This window comes from Psammomys obesus, unplaced genomic scaffold (assembly GCF_907164565.1).
Source record: "Psammomys obesus unplaced genomic scaffold, mPsaObe1.curated_primary_1811, whole genome shotgun sequence".
Taxonomy (NCBI): Eukaryota; Metazoa; Chordata; class Mammalia; order Rodentia; family Muridae; genus Psammomys; species Psammomys obesus.
The window spans coordinates 5,247,730-5,267,536 of NW_026591918.1; the positions used below are offsets into that span (position 1 = coordinate 5,247,730).

Consider the following 19,807-nt stretch of genomic DNA (forward strand, 5'->3'; position numbering starts at 1 on the left):
GGCCGCGCACCCCGCCGCCTCCCCGCGCTGCCCGCGCTCCGCCGCCTCGCGCTCCTGGTCGCGCGGGCTCCTCCCGGCCGCCCGGGGCCGCGGCCACGCGAGGTTGTAAGAATCCATGCGGGACCGCGCCGGGGCGAGCATCGCTAAGGTGAGACGCAGACGCCGGGGGCCCGGCTCCCCCGCGCGGGTCCCCGCCGCTCGTGGGCAGCTGCAATGCGTTATCCGGGGAGCCGAGGGGAGACGCAGCCGCCTCCTCGGGGCTCTCTCGGGCGGGGGAAGGGATGGGGCGGCCTAAGGGCGGATTTGCCTCGGCGCGTAAACCCCCGGATTGGAACAAGTGCACAGTTCTCCCGGCGCCCGCCCCGGGCCACCTCCTGCAGTGCCTCTCCCGGAGCCATCCTCGCCGTCCTCGCCTTTCCTGCAGAGCCCCCTCCCCTGTTGCCTGGAGGGGTGGGGTGATGGCGAGGGCCGGGGTCTCGCAGAACCGCAAGCCAAATAAAGTGGAGAGCAGAGGAACCCCGGCCCCGGGGGTTGTGAGCCTGGTTGTCTGGGTGGGCTCACCCAGAATGGGGAGGACGGACGCAGGTTCAAAAAGAAAAATCCATGCCTGGGAAAATGAAGATGATTTACTGGGGAGGGGTTGGAGCTGGTGTGTGTGTGTGTGTGTGTGTGTGTGTGTGTGTGTGTGTGTGTGTGTCTGTGTGTGACATTACGATGTGAAATTAAACAGCGTTTCTACCTCTTCTTTCTCCATCTCCTAATTATACAAGGGGTACTTACAAGGAGGCACCTTTTTACAAAAAATATTATTATTACTGTCCGAGCCTTTGAAAGATCATTTTTAGGACAGTGAAGAATAAGGGCTCCTTTGGTGTGTGATGATAAAATAGTACCCGTAAACTCTCCCCTCTTCGGCCGTATATAATTTATTTTGCAGTTAGGGGGTCTTTCTCCTCCTCGCCAGAGGGAGGGTCCGTTCTGTTAGTAGAAGATCGATTTTAGGCGGCTACCTGCCTTTGCTGGATGAAAGAGAATTTACTCCTGGAGCGGTGAATTGTCAGCTCTCTCCGTGACTGACAGCCACACCTGCCACTTATGTGGGCAGAACGGGACGGGTGGAACGCTAAGAGCCAATCAATGCTCGGGAGAGGAGGGCTGCTTCCACTTGTCATGGTTAGTTTCCTGGTTGGCTCTTTAAATCAGTGGTTTTACTTAACCGTTGGTTTCCACCAGGTAGGAGCTCCAGCTGCGAGAAGCAGAGAAGCGGGAAGCAAACTCCTCGAAAATGGGCTTAGCAGCAAGTATGCCCGACCTGTGTTCTGTCTTCCTTGTCTGCCACTAGCAATAGCTGTGGATGCTGAGTCTTTGACTTAAACATGAAAGGAGTCTGTGTGAAGAGCGAAGCGGGCATGGATGCTGGGGTGGCTTGATGGGATCACCAACCTTTCCCCCAGAATTGCAGTCTTCCTTGGAAGAGATGCATTCACGATTGAGCTGAGAGAAGGGTGTGGCACTCTGTCTCTGTGGTCACTCTACTCTTGTCCTTGTGAACTCGCACTGTTTCTGAGTATGTAGTTTGGCTCTTAAATCAGATTTGGTGTGTTTGTAAGGTGTGTTTTAAGCAGGGAAACGTGCTTTACTAGTTTCATACAAATAGAAAGGATTCTTTTAGATTTGACACCCTGGCTCTATTCATAGAGGTGAGCACTGCCTGCTTCTCCTTTGCAGGGTGTCATTTAGGATGGAGGTGGTAGTGAGTAGAGGATTTTACCTTCTCATCTCAGGCATCTTGTTGGTGCTTCTGAACTCTAATAAAAGCCCTTGACAGTTTTGTGGGAAGGAGGTCTGTATGGCTTGTGAGACTTACTTGGATGGATAAATTGGGGACGATGGACCAGGTCTTAACTTTGTGCCAGTGAAAAGCTGATTTTCAGCACCTTTCTCTTTGAATTCATTAGAAAGGCACAAGTGCTATGGATCTCAGCTTTGTCTGAGCAAATTGTGAGCTGAATGTAACGGTTAGGGCAGAGAAGCCAGGTGTGTCAAGAGGTACTATTACTCTTGCTGCCGCTGTTACTGTGTGCGCACATTCCTTACCTTATTCTAAACTTAGCAGAGCCCACGTGAAGTAGGTGCTGCTATCTCCCCTAAATTATGGTTGTGGAGATGGAAAGGTATTAGTATATACTATACCTTGATGGTAGGTACTTTTGTTTGACCCAGAGCCCGTGACCTTGCCATGGCCTTGAATTCAGATTTTGGTTGTGTGCTCTGCACAAGTCCAGTGTGAAATGTGGACTCCCCAGCATACACAGAGGCCACCTAGGAAGAGTGCCTGTGATGTTAATGGTCCTTGTGCCTGCCTGCCTATTCATCCAAAGGCTCCTGCTTCTGCTAGTGGACAAACTTAACAACTTTGTGTAGGTTGTGTTTCTAGTAGAGCATTTTTGGCCAATTAATTAGTTCTACACTTAATCACGATTGAAGAGAAGGCAAAGCAAAAATTCATGCTCTTTTATTTTTCTTGATACTTCAAATTTCCAATTTAAGTGCGTTTTGGTTGAGTAAATGTTCTTAACACCAGTCGGTTGGTATCCTGCACTCTAAGACTTTCATTTTTCTCTCACTTGCAAGAAAATCCCTGTTCACTAGTGATTAAATAGACGTACATTTTGAATTATTCTTCTGAAATAGTGTGGCTCTCTTTTTTTTATTATGCTGTAAAAAGCCAGAGACCCCAGTTCTGTGTGTTGTGGAGGATGAGTGAGGTGAGTGGTGCTCTCCACGGGTCCAGCCTGGGGGACAGTCTGTGCCTCCGGTTAGCGCGAGTTTGCAATCTTTGTTTCACCTGCTGTGCTAGGACATCGGTTGGCTTTTCAAAGGCAGCCAGCCTGTTACCATTGCCCATCACGCGGGGCACCTCTTGCCAGCTACTAGTTCAGTCTCAGCAATATTTATACAGCTCCTTGGTGGCTTACTTCAAGTTTGTTTATTTTATAAGATAGTGGAGCAAATGGAAAGCAGAAAAGCGCCAACACTAATAATGTGAGTCTTGCAAGTTTAGAACAGTTGGTTCTGAGATAGAAATCATTGGGTGCAGCCAATGAGTCTTCAGTCTATTCTCTTATAGATGAAGACAAGGGACAAAAGTAAATGAACAGATAAGAAATGCCCACACACACCAAATGACAAAATGATGTCGCTCAATACAGCAGCATAACAGAATTTCCTGGTCTATAGCAACAGGTGCTCATCTTCACACTCTCTGGTCTTCAGGCGAATGCAGGTTCAGCTTCTGGGAGCATCCTGACTTTGGTAGCTGTAGGTTGAGTGCTAGCATGTCCACGTGTGTTTTGGGACCTAGCCAGAAGGGGTAGCAGCTACCTGTGGCCTGCCCTTGTTACAGCAGATGCAGACAAGCGTCCAGACAAACCACACAAGGAACTGTCGCTTCCACTGACACCCTTTCTTGGAGATAGGAGGTTGCCTGGGAAAGTCCAACCTCAGTGATAAACCCTGCTTGTGGTAGCGGAAGGAAGGCTCATGAACTACCATCTGTACTTCCATGTGGGTTCAAAATATGGTGTAATTAGAGAACTTTGCAATTATTACTTCTTTTTTGTGTGTGATTTTCAGATAGGGTCTCACCATGTAGCTCTGGCTGTCTTAGAACAGAGACCTGCCATGCTCTGCCTCCCGAGTGCTGGGATTGAAGGCGCCACCATGCCCAGCAACAATTAGCACTTATTTCTATATTTTTTCTTTTCACTCTTCTTCTTTTGGTGTGTTTGTGTGTGGTCTATGAATGTGTGCTCATGAGTGCATGAGCAGAAGCCAGAAGAGAATGTTGGGTGTCATATATTCCCGTGAGAGAGAGATTTCACACTGTTTCCTCTCACCATAGCGTGTGCTGGGGGTAAAGGCACATGGACATTCCCAGCTTTTACCTGGGTGCTTGGGGACTGAGCTCTGGCCCTCCTGCTATGTGTTCTCACCCACTGAGCCATCTCCCTAGCCCCTCTCTTCATGCTTGGATAATGGAATATTTATGACCTCTTCCTCATCTCTCTCTCTCTCTCTCTCTCTCTCTCTCACACACACACACACACACATTATTTAAACTTTGCATTTTGGAATATGCCGTATTTGACTCAAGAAGGCTGATGGTCATACCAGGTGTGTGTATATGTGTGCAGCTTTAATTACTAGGTACTGTTCTTGTTTTAGAACCTGATAGTATTTTATGACATAATTGTTAATGCAGTGGTGTGGGGGACCCAGCATTTTGGAACTCCCTGTTAGGAGTAGGTGGTGGAGGAAGAATTCTTGGATAAAATGCCATTTTTTTCCAGATTTGCAGGGAGATAGTTGGAACTACAGCAAGAGCAGTATATGTTTGTGGTGTTTTGAATGAGAACGTCCTTTCCATAGGCTTGTATATTCAAATTCTTGGTTCGCAGCTGGTGAAACTGTCTGGGAAGGACTGCAGGTGTGGCCTTGTTGGAGGAGCTGTGTCACTGAGTGGGGCATGTAGAGGCTTCAAAAGCTCCACACCACTTCCAGTTAGCTCTCCCTGTGGCTCCAGCCTGTGGCTCAGGATGTAACCTCTCGGTCTAGCACCATGCCTGACTGCTTGCTGACATGCTCCCCGCCGCGATAGTCATGGACTCGAACCCTCTAGAACCAGGAGCCTCCAAATTAAATGCTTTCTTTTATGAGCTGCCTTGCTTGTAATGTTTTGTCACAGCAATAGAAAAATAGCTAAGACAGCTTTGTAGGCAGGTGAAGGACATACGTGGATATAACCAAGCTATTCCTTTTAGCCAGAAACCAAATAAGGTGAGCAGCAGCAAAAACTCTATTAGCAGTAGTTTTTATAGCCTAACCTTTTCTTTTTTGAGAGATAGCCTTATTATTTAGCCCAGGCTGACCTGGAACCTGGCAGTGCTCCTTCTTTGGCTTCCTAAGTGCCAGGACTATAGGTGTGTGCCAGCACATCTGGCTATAGTGTAATTTTTATCAAGTAACTATGTGCTAGACACTGCATAGAACTCTCCAAAAAGCAGCTGGTTTAATATTAGAGTAGGCCTGGCTGTTTCCCGACACGATCATCTCCATCCACCCTTTTGACCAAAGGAACCCCAATTTTGACATAAGAATATCCCTGTTTCACCCTCCCAGATGCCCTTTCGTCATAGAGAAGACATGAGATGGAGGTCTGGTAAAGATGGAAGTAGAAATTATTGGCTAGAGGTTTTCCAGAAAGATTAAAAAAGAGGGCACACTTGGCTGGTACACTCCAATAACTTTTGATAACTTGTTCTTTTAAAAAATATAATTAATTAATTAACTTTACATCCCAATCTTAGCCCCCTCCATCCTCTTCTCCTGGCCTCCCCCTTCCTTCTTCCTTCCCCCTCCCCTATTCCTCAGAAAAGAGGAGCACCCCCATCATCAAGTCACATCAGGGCTCAGTGAGTCCTCTTCCCCCATGGCCTGGTGAGGCGGCCCCACCAGGGGGAAGTGATCGAAAAGCAGGCAACAGAGTCCATGCCAGAGACAGCCGCTGCCCTTCTTATTAGGGGACCCACATGAAGCCTGAGCTGTCCATTGGCTCCATCTGTGTAGGGAGCCGGTCCAGTCCATGCATCACCCTTGGTTGGTGCTTCCGTCCTTGCAAACACCTCTGGGCCCCAGTTAGTTGGCTCTGTTCGTCTTCTTGTGAAGCTCCTGTCACCTCCAGGTCCTTCTAACCTTCTCCCCACTTTTCCACAAGACACCTGATGCTTCATCCAATGATTGGCAGTGAGTCTCAGCATCTGTTTCGATCTGCTCCTGGGTGGAGCCTCTCAGGGAACAGCTATGCTAGGCTCTTGTCTGTGTGACACCTCGTTCTTGCTGCTGGGAAAATAGGCATAATGTCTGGCTAGGTAGTGCTAACTATAACAATGAAGATAAGACTGTGTCTTCATCATGGCAGAGCTGAGGCGTGTTAGTCCTGTGTTTAAGTTTTAGCTCAGCAAAATAAAAAGAAACAGAACTAATAACAGAGCTGGAGCCTGGAAGGCCCTTAGCCTTGCTGACCTTTCTCCTTTGTAGTACCAGCTGACCCTGTCTTTCATTACTATGCTTTCTTTTGAGACAGGGTCTCATGTTGTCCAGGCTGGCCTTGAACTCTGGATAACCTGTCTTTATCTCTCAAGTGCTGAGTGCCACCAAACCTGCCTCCTGTGGTTCTTACTGAGTGAAGCAAAAGAACTGCATTATCTGCAGCCAAACATAATCCTCTTTGATGTGTATTTTCCTAAGAGTTCCTCAAAGCAGACACTATCGTACTTATTTTGCAGGTGGCAGCACTAAAGCTCTGAGGCATTAAATAACATGCTCAAGATCATAGAACTAGTAAGTCGAAGGGTTGGAATTCAAAACAATACTTTGACTTTTAGGCTTATGATCCTGTCTTCAGCTGGCCAAGATAAAGAACCATAGTAGAAATAATATTGGAAAAGTATGTTCAACTAAGCTTGAGATGGCAGTTTAGTTCCAGATTGAAGACGTGGAGTTTGATTTCATGGGTTAGAGACTGGAGGTTGGGAGTCAAGGATTGGGTGTGTGACTGAAGGCAGAGGGGAAGCTGGGAATTAAGCAGACCTCAGGAATGTGAGGTAAGAATGTGATTGGGTGACTGTAAGTCAGTTTCCTGTTAGCCTGTAATCTTCTGAGAACAAAGCAAAAGCTCCCTGAAGGTTAGTATTAGCTTCTATTGATGGCCTCACATTGGGCAGGAAGTAAGGAATGAGTAATGTAGAGAATTGCTAATGGGATGTGAATCATTATTCAGAGCTGTAGCGTGGAGGTTTCTGCTCATTGTCAGAACCATTTGTGGGGCTCTTGATGACCTTGTCTGGTGTGATTTTGGTCTTGTTCTGGCTTCACTGTGTTAAAGAGCAAAGATGGAAGGTGCTGTATTGGTACTTCAGAGCCTGTCAGTGGACTTCTTTGTGGCTGTCACTTGTTAGCCGTTCTAGAACTTTCATTGAAGGGCTATTGTGTCTTTCCAGGTCTTAGTCTCTGCTGCTGCTCTCCTTTGAAGACCTGTACAAGAATTTGTTTTATGCTAGAGATTTCAATGTTCTTCAGTTCCATAAGTTTTCTTAATTCTTAAGTAAAATTTAGCTGGCTCCCATTGAGGAATTTATAGGAAAAAAAAAGTAGAATTTCTCAGGTTTATGTGGCCTGTGGCGTCTTTATGTGAAAATAGGGCTCTGAATGGATAACAGCATAGACTCCCAAGATCAAGGTGTGTGCCTCTGTTAGCTGTCGAGTTGTTTTATTTACGTACTCACCAATGTGACAGGTTCTGTTAGAAAGCTTCTTGTGTGGTGGCACCTGTAGTGTAGACTGTTAATGAGAAATGACTGGTGTCTTTTTTATTTTTTTAGTTTTTGCTTTTTTGAGACAGGGTTTCTGTTGGCTGTTCTGGAACTCACTCTGTAGACGAGGCTGGCCTCGAGTTCATAGAGACCCACCCGCCTCTGCCTCCCAAGCGCTCGGATTAAAGGCATGTGCCACATGACTTGGTTACTTTTGTGGTAGGATATCACATGTGCAGGGCGAGGCTATTCAGAACTACCTTCTGTGGTGTGGGGATCACAGAATCTCAGGGCCTCCCTGAGACCGGGGCCCCGAGTCACTAAATGGACAACGCTTCTACTCTGCTGTGGTTGGCCATGTGCTATAAAGGAGAAACAACCCTCAGTTGTTTAGGCCATGAAGATTTTGTGACTAGTTATTTGTGCAGCATTTCTTAGCTCATCCCTGCTAGTCTATGATCTCTTAGCTCATTTGCTGAGCTTTAACTTACTCTTTTGTGTCATCTCTGCGTTAGCCTGATGTGTGGCCAGCTTGTACTTAGGAGAGTAACGGGCATGCATTCACATTAGCTGTCCATGTTCGTTTCTATACAAACAAGCCGTCTGAGTTGGAAAACTTCTGCTCAGTAACGTTTGTCTTCATGTTTGCAAAAAGGCTGAAGACGCTTGTGTGTGGCCCTTGTCTTTAGAAAAAGATGCTGGTGTCCTGTTACCTGTCTAGGCCGTGGAATCTCTGTGGCCTGGAAGAGATCACGGATATCAGTCGCCACACCATGGCTCCTGCTAACCAAGCAGGGACTTACCGGCTTGTGGATTAGCTGTGCAACATCTTCCTTGTGATTGGCACTGCTTCACAGAGGTGAGCCTCAGAATCCCTCCTGTTGTGAGTCGTGGGTGAGTTTGTTGAGTGAAAGGCACTGGGTTTTGAGCATTTCCCATGTTACGTGCTTTCTGTCGCTCATTTTATATTGCTGTTAATGTTAGGGACACTATGCCCACTTTATAGCGAAGGCCACCGAGACTCCAAGAATTTGTTAAGTTCCATGAAGGCAGAAACATTTGCTTTTTGGCTGTATTCCACAGGACCCAGGGGAAGTTTTCCACACTGTAGTTCTTCATTAACTATTTCTTAGGTGAACTGAAGGGACAGTAGAGCTCACACAGGCAGATTCAGACCCACGTCCAGCTGACCCTCAAACTGCTTAATTATTACTGGGCACAGTGGGAGCAGTGACTGTCCCTCCCCACGATTGCAAAAGAAGCAATTACTAAGGATCACAGCACCAACGTCAAAACAGCAGGAGGGCTGGGGTGTCACTGAGACAGGTCGGAGGTGTGATTTCTCCTCTGCCCCAGCAGGGGAAGGCCAAGCCCACCACCTCACAGGCTTGCTGAGGTATGATGGGCCCCTTCCCCTGGGCTGGCTCAGTTTCTTCCCAAGTTGAATTCCCTTAGCACTTCCCAGCTAGATTTTCAGGACTGTGACCTTACTGTCTTGAACATCCCTTCTCCCTCTGCATTTCTGAGATCTGTTGCTTCCAAGTTCTGTTCCTCTGCTCTTGAACTTGCATTGCCTTTGCTAGGGAGAGTTCATCTTGGTCAGAGCCCAGGAAATCTCTACTTTCTGGCACCTCATGGGCACTCAACAAAATTAAAAAGCGGGAGAGAGGAAGGGGGTGAGAGAGAGGAAGGCAGCCAGCCCTTTCAGGAAAGAAGTGATCATCCTTTTCCTGGAAGTCAACAATGAGATTGCAGCCCCAGCGCAGGAAAGTGGGTTAAAAAGCTGTCTCTCAGGTGCACTTGGGGACAGACAGTGGCAGTACTCACAGATGCCTCACAATGGCGGTGCGGTTCATTGAACTCTTCCCTTCCCGTTCTTCCTGTAGGTGTGTTTGTGCGCATGTGCATGCATGCTTGTGTGCACATGCGTTTGCATGTAGGCGGGCACACATTTGAGTGGGTGCTCGTGTGTATGCTTGCATATGGAAGCCAGCGGTTGCTGTCAGGGATCATTCTCCACTCTTCTACCTTATCCATCGAAGCAGGGTTAAACCCAGAGCTTGATGATTTAGCTAAGTCTTGCTAGCCACCTTTCTCTGGGGCTCCCCTTCCGAGGCCAGAGTCACAGCCAGGAAGCAATGACTACCTGGCATTTGTGTGGGTTTCTGGGCTTACGAATGTCAGTCTTCACTCTCATGTGACAAGCTCTTTAACTGGTGAGCCATTTCACCAGGACTTGTTGAACGCGCGCGCGTGCGTGTGTGTGTGTGTGTGCACGTGCGTGGGTAACATTACCTCTCTTCTTGTCTTCCTGTTTTCTACCCTTACACAGTTTTGAGTATGAATGAGCTGTAGGCAGCAAAGTGTATTCCCTTCAAATGCTTGAGGAGCAAACTATTAATTCAAGGTAACTTCTTAGTGCATCAGAAGACAAGAGCTTGAATGGGAATTGAGCAGTTTGACTGTTGTGTAAGAATACGCTCATATCCTTATGCAAACTATGAGAGACATTTCTGCTAAAATGGCATGGCTAATTATAGCAAGAAAGAGCAGAGTTTCATAAGAAACTAAACCTTGCTGTGCTCTGTAGCTATTAGTTTTTATGCAGTGAAGCTTACAGTATGGCTGCCGCCAGGCTGGGAGTCCATCCTCTGTGCACCCGCACTGATTGCAGGTTCTTTGGGGTCCTGCAGCTGCTCTGAGGGTGGGAACCTATTCTCTGAAGGTGCAGATCAGGGCAGCTCTGTGAGATGTGTGGGTGGCCTGGACCCACAACCCCTGGTTATCTTCTCAGTGGACCTGGCAGACAGCACACTGCTATCATGATGGTGTTCTTTACCTGGTTGAAGGCAGGCTTGCCATGTTACCTTCCCACCAGCCATTCCACCTAACTGTCATGACCTTGAAGTGTAAGGGGCAGTATCCACCTGAAGCAGAGCTGTCGACTTTACTTTACATTTGCCTCTCAGGGGATGTTTTCTGATGATGTGTGTTTTCCTCCCCTCCAGGCTGTAAAGCTCCCTCCTACCGCTTCTTTTTTTCCCAATCTGGTACATCCTCCTGCTTGTTTCTGAGCCTCTCCTTCAGGGAATAGGAGGTTGGGTAGTGAGTGGGATGATGGCTTTGCATTCTTGTGTGCTCTCTGAGGACAAGTCCTCTTTGATGCTGGGTGAACACAAAGGCAACGGGGTTTCAGTGGCTGCTCAGTTCTTGGGGACATGGAGCAGTTAGCAGGGGCTGACACACAAGGGGAATTCTTTTGCCATTTTTGTTAAGGATGAAAAAAGAACTGTTATTTTTATATATAGGCTTTTAATATACCGATGACCCACCTTGAATTCACAACATGAATAGTTGCCTGGAATATCTTCAGAGCAGATTCTTTCAGCTACAGAAATGAAACACTGGCCTGAGGTCCAGAGACCTGAGTGCCCTCTGTGTGTTTGCCACTAATCTCCTTATTTGGGCCCTCTGTTTCTCATCATGTAGGCCAATTTATTTCATGTGTATCATGTAACACACACACACACACACACACACACTCACTCACACACACTAATATACACATATTTGTTCATGCATGCAGACTTTCAATTAGTTAACTGTCATTTGTCTGCAGTGTCAACCTCGGGAGCAAGACCAGCACGTGTGCTCTTATGATATTTTATTAATAAGGAATCAAACCATTATATTATATAGTTGCCACAATTTTATTACTTACCTCACAACTGGTCTCTCACCTGGGCATGAGGAGGACAGTAACCAGAGCAGGTAATTTTGGGGCTTGAGTGTTAGAGTGTCTAGTGTTAGCAGAGGAAATTGAGGAGCCAATAGCAACAGGTTCTCTTCTAGAGAGCAACTAGCCTGGCACAGAGGACTTCACAGGATGGAGAAGGATGGAGGAAGGGTTCCTGAAGAAGGTGACACTCCAGGTGTCATGGAGGACAAGTGACAGACACACTAGAGTAGAGAGACATTGGATGTTGGTGGAATAACTATCTAGGCCCAAAGATGAGAAAATGGGTGATTTGGGGCTTGGAGAGGCGAACACGGGTGGGCCTGTACAGCCAATGTTTTGGCTGAGGGTGTGGTATGGTGAGAGTGGCCTGAGAGGATGACTGGGCACAAGGACCCTGCGAGCTATGAAGAAGCTACAGATGGAGCCTCATTCCAAGGATCTCAGACTGACAGAGACTCCAGGTTTTGTTTTTCTCAGTAGGGTTGGACCCAGAACCTTGCACTTGTGGGGGTGATTTGGGGATTGGTTTGGGTTAAGGAGCCTCAACCTGGGAGAGAGGGTGGCAGGATGACCTGGAGAACTATTGGAAGGTTGGCTATGGCCTTAGAAATCCCTGGGACTTCATTGACTAGACGTATTATGTAGCCTTGATAAGGGTCAAAGACCATCTTTTCAGGTGAGGATGCTCCTGACCAGAGACCTGTGGAGGAACTCCACGCCACCTGGAGGCTTTGAGAATCTCTCTAAATGTCATCAAGGACCAAAGTCTTTTCAGTGAGATTTAAGTAGAGAATAAAAACGTGGACCTTGCTTTAAAAACACAAAGTTCAGTGTTTTCAGTAAGTGGACAGAATCAAACTGATCATTAGAATAATAAGAGGGAAATCTGAATGATTTGTATTATATAGCCTCAGACAGTGGAGTGAGAAAGTTCACAAATGGAAATGGTCTAGTTATTGGCTGAATTGCCTGCAATTGGGAGTTAGAGATGAGAACATTGTTGTATGTTGTGTGTGTCCTTCCTGCCTTTAACACTGATAAACTACCTGTCACATGTTGTTCTGAACTTCCGTGCCTCCCTTTAGCAACCAATGTTTTGAGCTCTGTGTCGCAACTTTATCTGCTGAAAGCACTTGTATTTCAGGAGAGTCACCCACAGTGTTTGTACAATCACTTGACTAGTTCATGAATGTTGCCACTATTTTATAGAGGTAAATGGAAAAATGTAGGCAGCAATGAAGAGGAGAACGGTGATCCTCAGAATGTCACTGAGCAAAGACAGAGCCATTAGATTTCACAGAGGTAAGGTGTGTAGTCACGTGCTCCAGTTTTGTCAGCTGTGCCTACTTGTATGGAACACGAAAAGGTTAAAAGTCTTACCGCGTATGAAATGTCAGGAAAAAAAGCATTGAGTGTTATGCTGAAGAGCAAATGTAAAGAGTCTTCTTGCTTTTAAGCATGAACATTTAGCCTGCATTTGTCTCAGTTTTTAGAAAATGCATATGCAGAAATGTATTTTCTAGGAGATGGGGTGTGTTTCAGTCATTTGAGTATGTGTAAGGATCTGCGTTTGATGCTGAGCACTGCACAAACCAGGCATGGCAGTGAACGCCTGTCATCCCAGCCATCAGGAGCAGAGGCTCACGGTTATCCTCACTGCACACTGAGTTCAAGGCCAGCTAGAGATAGATGAGACTGTTTCTGGACATTAGATTATTCATTACTTTGTTTGTTTGTTTCTTTGTTTATGGTGGGGAGTGAACCCAGAGCTTTGCATAAACTAATCGTAACCTCCACCACTAAGATAAATATCCAGCCCTTGTCAGTCTTACTTAAGAGAGTAGACCTGAGTTGTGATCTATTGTTTAGGCTTGCTAGGTGGCATAGGTGAATGTTGAGGTGACAACATTCGCCATATATTCTGGCAAACAGGTGGGACTTGGCGAAGGATATACCTGGATGGAAAGTCATGGTTCTAGGTTCATTTGTTAGAATGGTGCACTATGAAGCTGGAAAAAGACAAAAATATCTTTGCTGTTGCTAAGATGGCAAGTCTCAGTCAGAGGGGGAAAGGAATAGTCAACCCACAGCCTTCTAATTCCCCAAGTCAGAGGGTGTGTTGGTGATGTGTTTGTCCTGGGCATTCTGCCTGCCATCTGGCCAGTTTCTCTAGCTTCTGTGGGACTGATTTCCTTTAGGCAAAGGATTGAGATGGACGTAAAATTCCAGGACCTTCTAGTACTTCTTGCATTCGTGGTATAGCACCTGTTGGAAAGTCATTCCCTTTGAAAGCTGGGTAAACATTCTATTGTATGTAAATGCCGTATTTGCCACATTTGAGCTATCCATCTGATGTGTTCAGGCGTTTAGGTTGTCTCCACCTTTTGGTTATTATAAACGTTTCTGCTCTAAGCTTTGGTGTTGGATATTTTTGAGGATATTTAATTCCCTAGCACTTCTGTTCTGTCTCCTACAAGGGAATATTAGCTTTCCAAGGTTCATAAGGAGCCCTCAGGCAGAGATGCTGCTATTGGCAGTGGGAAGTCCCATGGGGGCCCTCTAAAGTGTTCATTTCAGAGGGAAGATTGTAGCATCTGCTCACAAGCTCCTGACCCAAGCAAGTGGAGGAACTGGGATCTGAATCTTGTACTTTTGGCCTCAAAGACCATGCTTCAACTGTTTACACTGAGTTGGCTTTAATTACAACACTACAGTGGCTAGGAAGGTGAAAGCGATATGGTTCCTGCCTTCAGTGAGCTGTGATGACTAAAGCTTCTACCCTGTGAAAGGCTCAAGTAAAATGGTGGCTTAGTGCAATTGGAAACTCTGTTTAAGATAGAATCACAGATAGCGCATGCCTGCAGCCCCATTCTCTTGCCTTTCCATGGTGAGGGCATGCCTGGGACAGGCACAACTGGATTCATTCTGGAGCTGTGCTTTAGACATGTACTCACACATGTACTGACCGTTTGGATCCCGAGTTCTGTCACCCCAGCTGCCATTCGCTTTTGCACTGTTTGTACAACTTTATCATTGCACCCTCCTTGGATTCCTCCTTGAGCTTTTAAAGCAGTTGCCTTCACTTTATGTCTAGGCATCAGGAAAATATAGTTTTTGGGATAGCCTAATAAAGAAAACACACCTGGAGGCAGTGAAAATGGCTGGCTATATGCATGTCTGAAAAGATCTAATTTATGGGCAACTTGCACCTGTCTAGAGACTTAACATGAAGTGTTTTGTTCTAAAGGATGATGTGCTCTTCCTTGGTAATGTAACAAAGGGAAGGGAAAAGTAAGAGTATGCGGTCTCACATGCTAACCTAAACGTTAAGTGTTTTGTTTAGCACCGTGTTTGCTTTGCTGCGGGTGGGTGGTCTGCGGTTCTGTTTCTGGTTGTCTTTATTTTGGTCTTGGGCTGGAGGGCTCACTCTTCGATGGTTTTCCTCACAGTGAAGGGGAAGCATAGTGGCTTACCCACCAGGTAGCTCCCTGAGTGTTCAGATACGGCAGGTGTCTCACCTGTTTACATGCCATTAGCTAAATCAAGTCACACGGACAAGCCAAGTTTCAGTGGAGAAAGAAAGCTTCTCTTCCCATCAGAGGGAGACTGTAGGGATGGTAAATATTATGAACAAATGCTGCAGCTGTCTGAAATTTTACTTCCACATACATATTTTTGACAACTTTTTGGACCAGTTTATCTGTTTTGACCCATTATTGCAAGATTTTTTAATATTGTTAATTCTATTTTACTCACAAGGAAGAAAACATGACAATATGTTTGTTGATCAAGATTAATGGTGATAATGATGACCACACTCAATAAACCTCGATGGGCATTCAGCCTAGTAGTTCTCTGTTCTTAGATCTAATAATTACTCCCTTAATTTTGTCAAATAGCCATCATCACAGCTGAGGCCTTTCTACTGAGTAAAGCTTAGTGAAGCTCATTAATGTGCTCAAAGTTAAGCAGATAATAAAGTATGAGATCATGGACTCACATTTAATGTATTCTAAATCTCTTAAGGTTTCTCAAACTTTGGAAGAAAATTGTTATAGTGACACTTTAATTGAATAAACATAAGGTTGGTGAGGTCATTTTTAAATGTCTTATACTTTCAAAGCCTAAATCAATTTAGAAATTGAGTACTGTTCATATTAATTCAAATTAACATCATTAACTTAACTGCATTAACTAAATTGCTGCTTGTAACTCTAATATAATGCTGATTATTGTAGGCGGGTTCTTTGGCAGTCAACTGGTCTACCCTGCTGGGCACTGGGTGATGACTCAGTTCTCTCACAAATCTAACTTCGCGAAACTTTGACTCCTGCCGAGGACCATGGCATCCTTTACCTTTTACCAACTGGGAACATGTCCTTTAGATTCCCAAGTCCATCTTCTTTCCTTTCTCATTGACTCACAGTGATTTCCTTGGTTATGGGAGATATTCAAACTCAATGGACATTTCTGTTGTGGTGATCGAGAACAATCTCACAGTATTTGTCTTCAGATTATTGAAATAAAGACAGCCCTTGAATTCTCATGACCTTTGAAAATACCTCAACAAATGTGATTATAGATCTGTCTTCCATCTCTGATTCTGACTAGTTGAAAACCTAGATTTTCTCCAAGAAAGTGTTACTGCATTTTCTTTTTTATTGAGTTCCCTTAGAGTAGACATCTATCACTCTTAAGAGTTTGAACCTAAAACAGATACTAAGACTTATAACCAAACCTTCGGCAGAAGGGGAGTTTGTATGATGGGGAAAGGATAGGAGCTCCACAAGGACCAAATATATCTGGGCACAGGGGTCTTTTCTGAGACTGACACTCCACCAAGGACAGTGTATAGCTATAATCTAGAACCTTTGCTCGGATGAAGCCCCTGGTAGCTTAGTAACCAATTGGTTTCCCATAGTAAGGGGTACATGGACTATTTCTGACATGAACTCAATGGCAGGCTCCTTGACCTCCCCCCCACCCCCCCAAGGGAGGAGCAGTCCTGCTAGGCCACAGAGGAGGACTCTGGAGATACCTGATAAAACAGGGTTAGATGAAAGGGGAGGAGGTCCTCCCCAATCAGTGGACTTGGAAAGGGGCAAGGAGGAGATGAGGGAGGGAGGGTGGGATTGGGTGGGAATAAGGGAGCGGGATACACCTGGGATACAGAGTTAATAAAATGTAACTAAAAAAAAAAAAAAAGACAGCAGATACTGAATACAAAATGTACTCTCAGAATATTTACCAAATCACACCTAATGTTTTAAGAGGTAAAATGTTCTCATTAAATGCTAATAAAAGTCTCTTCAAAGGAAAAAAAAAGAGTTTGAACCTAGGGTTTAAAGTAGCTGACAGCCTTGTATAATTATTAGAGTTGTTAATGTAAATCCAAGCTAGGGGGATATGGCCTTATTTCTCATGGAGGCCTCTGGCATGTTAGAAGCTACATCCCAGATTTGTTCTTTAGAAATATTCAGTGAGTAGATTTCAGCCATGTTGCTTAGTTTCCCTTTTCTTTTTCTTTCTTTCTTTCTTTCTTTCTTTCTTTCTTTCTTTCTTTCTTTCTTTCCTTCTTTCTTTTTTGATTAGATAGAATTAATGAGCAAGAGATCTTCTGTTACTTGATGATAGACTATATAAACTCTCATTCACTGTAAATTCGGTTTATCAAGAGATTTCTGAATCTACCTCGGCATTGTGCTCTTGGTTCTCTTTCAAGGCTCAGATGCAATTCCTCCATGAACATCAGCCATGTTATTGAGAGACCGTTCTCTTCGTACATGGAATAGGTAAATATATGCATACATGACTACATAGATGTTTGTATACATGAGTACACATGATTTTGTGCTCTGAAAGCTATTTTTCATCTCCTCTTTGAGTTGTTTTTGTTGCATAATTTCTTTGTGTATGTGATTTTATATATATATATATATATATATATATATATATATATATAGTCTAGCAAGAAGCTATTTAAATACAATGTGGTTGTCAGTGAAGAAGCATTTCATATGATTGAGTATTTAGGGTAAGAGATGGACCTATATTTCTTCTACCTTTTTGTAATTTTCTCTGGAACATCTGTTGGTGGACAGATTTGGGGATTTTTTTTAGTGTAAGACTCAATAATTCCTGGCTCCGTTTTTGTAAGTGTTCTATAGCTAAAGCCTTGCCAATTGACATTTCACATTTGCAGATTAAAGGAGATACACAGATGTTTTAAGACCGAATTTAAAAATCTTAGTTATTTCTTCAGTGCAACCAGTTTAATTTGTTCCATTGTGTGAAGTCATGGATAATGCTATAATCAACATATTGTACTAGCCATAACCCTTACTTTAGTTTTATTTACCATCTCATTACTTTAACCTTTTATTGTTTGATTTTTTGTTATGCTTTTAACTTGTGGATTTACTTATATACTTTGAGAGCATACTTCTTTAAAAGTTTTTAGGTATTTCACATTTTTTTCTTTTTGAGACAGGGTTTCTCTGTGTAGCTTTGGCTGTTCTGGACTGGCTTTGTAGACCAGGCTGGCCTCGAACTCACAGAATTCTCTGCCTCCTCCCTGAGTGCTGGGATTAAAGGCGTGTGCCACCACGGCAGGCTGGTGTTTTACGGATTGAATTTAATACTTTAGAATAATACAACAGAGTTTAAAACGTAAACAGTAGAAATGGCTGATGGGAAGAACAAAACTAAAACTTGGGTAGACTGAGTGCTGCCTTACCGTGCGGTACGGAGTATAGTCAACTTCCTTGCTCAAGTACTTTGCTGTAAAATATGAGCCGAGGCAGCTGAACATGTAATCATGCTAAATCTGCATGTGGAAAATAGTAATTATAAAATGAGCACGATAGAACTAAAGGAGCGAGGAGTGAGGTGTGCACAGCTAAGTTTCAGTTTCGTAGAGATTTTTGGAAAATGATTGGAAAGCATTTCTTGACAGTTACAGCTGTAGCAAGTTGCATTTGTTTTTACCCCTAATTCATATTTCTGTAGCATTTAAAGATTAAATAATTTATTATTGAGATTTCTTAATGTCGCTAGACAAATAATATTGCAGCCTTCAGATTTTTTTCTGTTTTAAAAAATAGCAGACTGCTAACCAAGAGGCTGTTTGCAGTTGATGCCCACTGGCAAAAGGAAAATCAGTTTTTCCCCAGTGGAGTGTCACTGTGTACGACAACCTCACCGAGGGCAGGCCAATGCAAATAGTAGACAACACAAGTTTTTTGTTTTGTTCTGGCATTTTTTTTTTTTTTTTTTTTTTTTTTTTTTTGTCTTCATTAGTCTTTCGCTTGTTTCTTGTGACTTTTGTTTTTGTGCTTGGGGAGGGGTGAGGAGAAGAGAGATTTTGCTGGGTGACTGGGGAGATGAGGAGGTTCTGGGAGGAATTTGGGGAGGGAAAAATAGGATCAACTTTTATTGTATGAAAAAATTTAAATAAAACTGTAAGAAGTATTACTGCTAAGCTCATTGCTTCTTATATGTCAAGGAGAACCTACCCGTTGGGGGAGAATAACAATATCTGAGACATTTTAAATAGCTAACTGAGTTTGACTCAAGCTAGTCTGACAGGCTGAATTTAACGAGTTGAGAGAATTCCAAGATAAATTTGAGGTTTCTAGTGGCCTTAGGCTTATCAAGGTTATCCAGGTTAACTTTCATCCGGTATTAACTTTGTGCTGGGCATTCTGCTAAGTATCTTTCTTGTATCATTTCATTTAATGGTCCCCTCTCCCCCAGAACCTAATGGGAAGTGCTGCTGGCCCCCCCCAGCTTTGCAGTTGAAGAAAACGAAGGGGCAGGGAAGCACCTGCCTGAGGGCACATCTGGAACAGCGATGGGTATATGTGGGGGTCCAGTCAGGTCTGATCTTGAGGCTTTTCCTCTCTTTTGAAAATACAATGTCTTTCCTCCGTGGCTAGCTTTGTAAAATTGTCACATAATGTCCATGAAAGTGATTTCAGTGTTATGATGAAAGGTCATGGTACTGAAGTACAAGCTTCATTTTTTTTCAGATGTTCAAAGATTGTTTTGCATAGCTCCTGTGTCCTTAGACATGTTAAGAAGAGCCACTGGAGCCAGTCTGGCCCTTCTGTGACTATGACTTCCCCATGTTGGAGGCCTGCAGTACAGGTGTCTACAGAGCTGGGCATTCCAGAGGTCACTCTTGTACCTAGAGGCTTATAACCAGCCTATATAAACAACCCCAATTGCCTCCAAATCCTGCTACCAGTATGCCCATTCCTGAACTTAGGAGTGCCAAGGGACACATGTTTACAAGGTTTTAGACAAGATACCAACAGGCTAAAGCCCAGGGGTCAAATCCAACTACTGTCATATTTTTCTAAAAAAAATGAATCGGGTTTTATTGGAACGTAGCCTTGCCCGTTGGTTATAAATCATCTGTGGTTGCTTTTGGGCTGAAATGGCAGTCAGGCACTGTGGCAGAGACTGAAGGGCACACAAAACCTGAAATACATCATCAGTTGGTCCTTTACAGGAAAAGCTTCTGTACCTTGGATATAGGTAGAAATAGCCTAATGTGCTAGCTAGCAGAATTCATATATGTGAGGCCACTGGAGTATGTTCGAGCTAACACTGAGGACAGAGGGCTTTAGGGGTGGGTAGGTGTTCCTTTTGCTACTGGATTTTATTTAGAACTCGGAAGAGTAAACATTCT

General features: G+C 44.5%; 1 protein-coding gene across 1 annotated transcript in view; it reads left to right on the forward strand.

Moving 5' to 3' along the window:
• Positions 1-102: 102 nt before the first annotated feature.
• The window catches only part of Erc2 (ELKS/RAB6-interacting/CAST family member 2), a gene marked incomplete in the record, with an annotated part of 884,729 nt that continues 865,024 nt past the window's right edge, over positions 103-19,807 (forward strand). The window contains 1 exon segment of the mRNA XM_055612370.1: positions 103-148.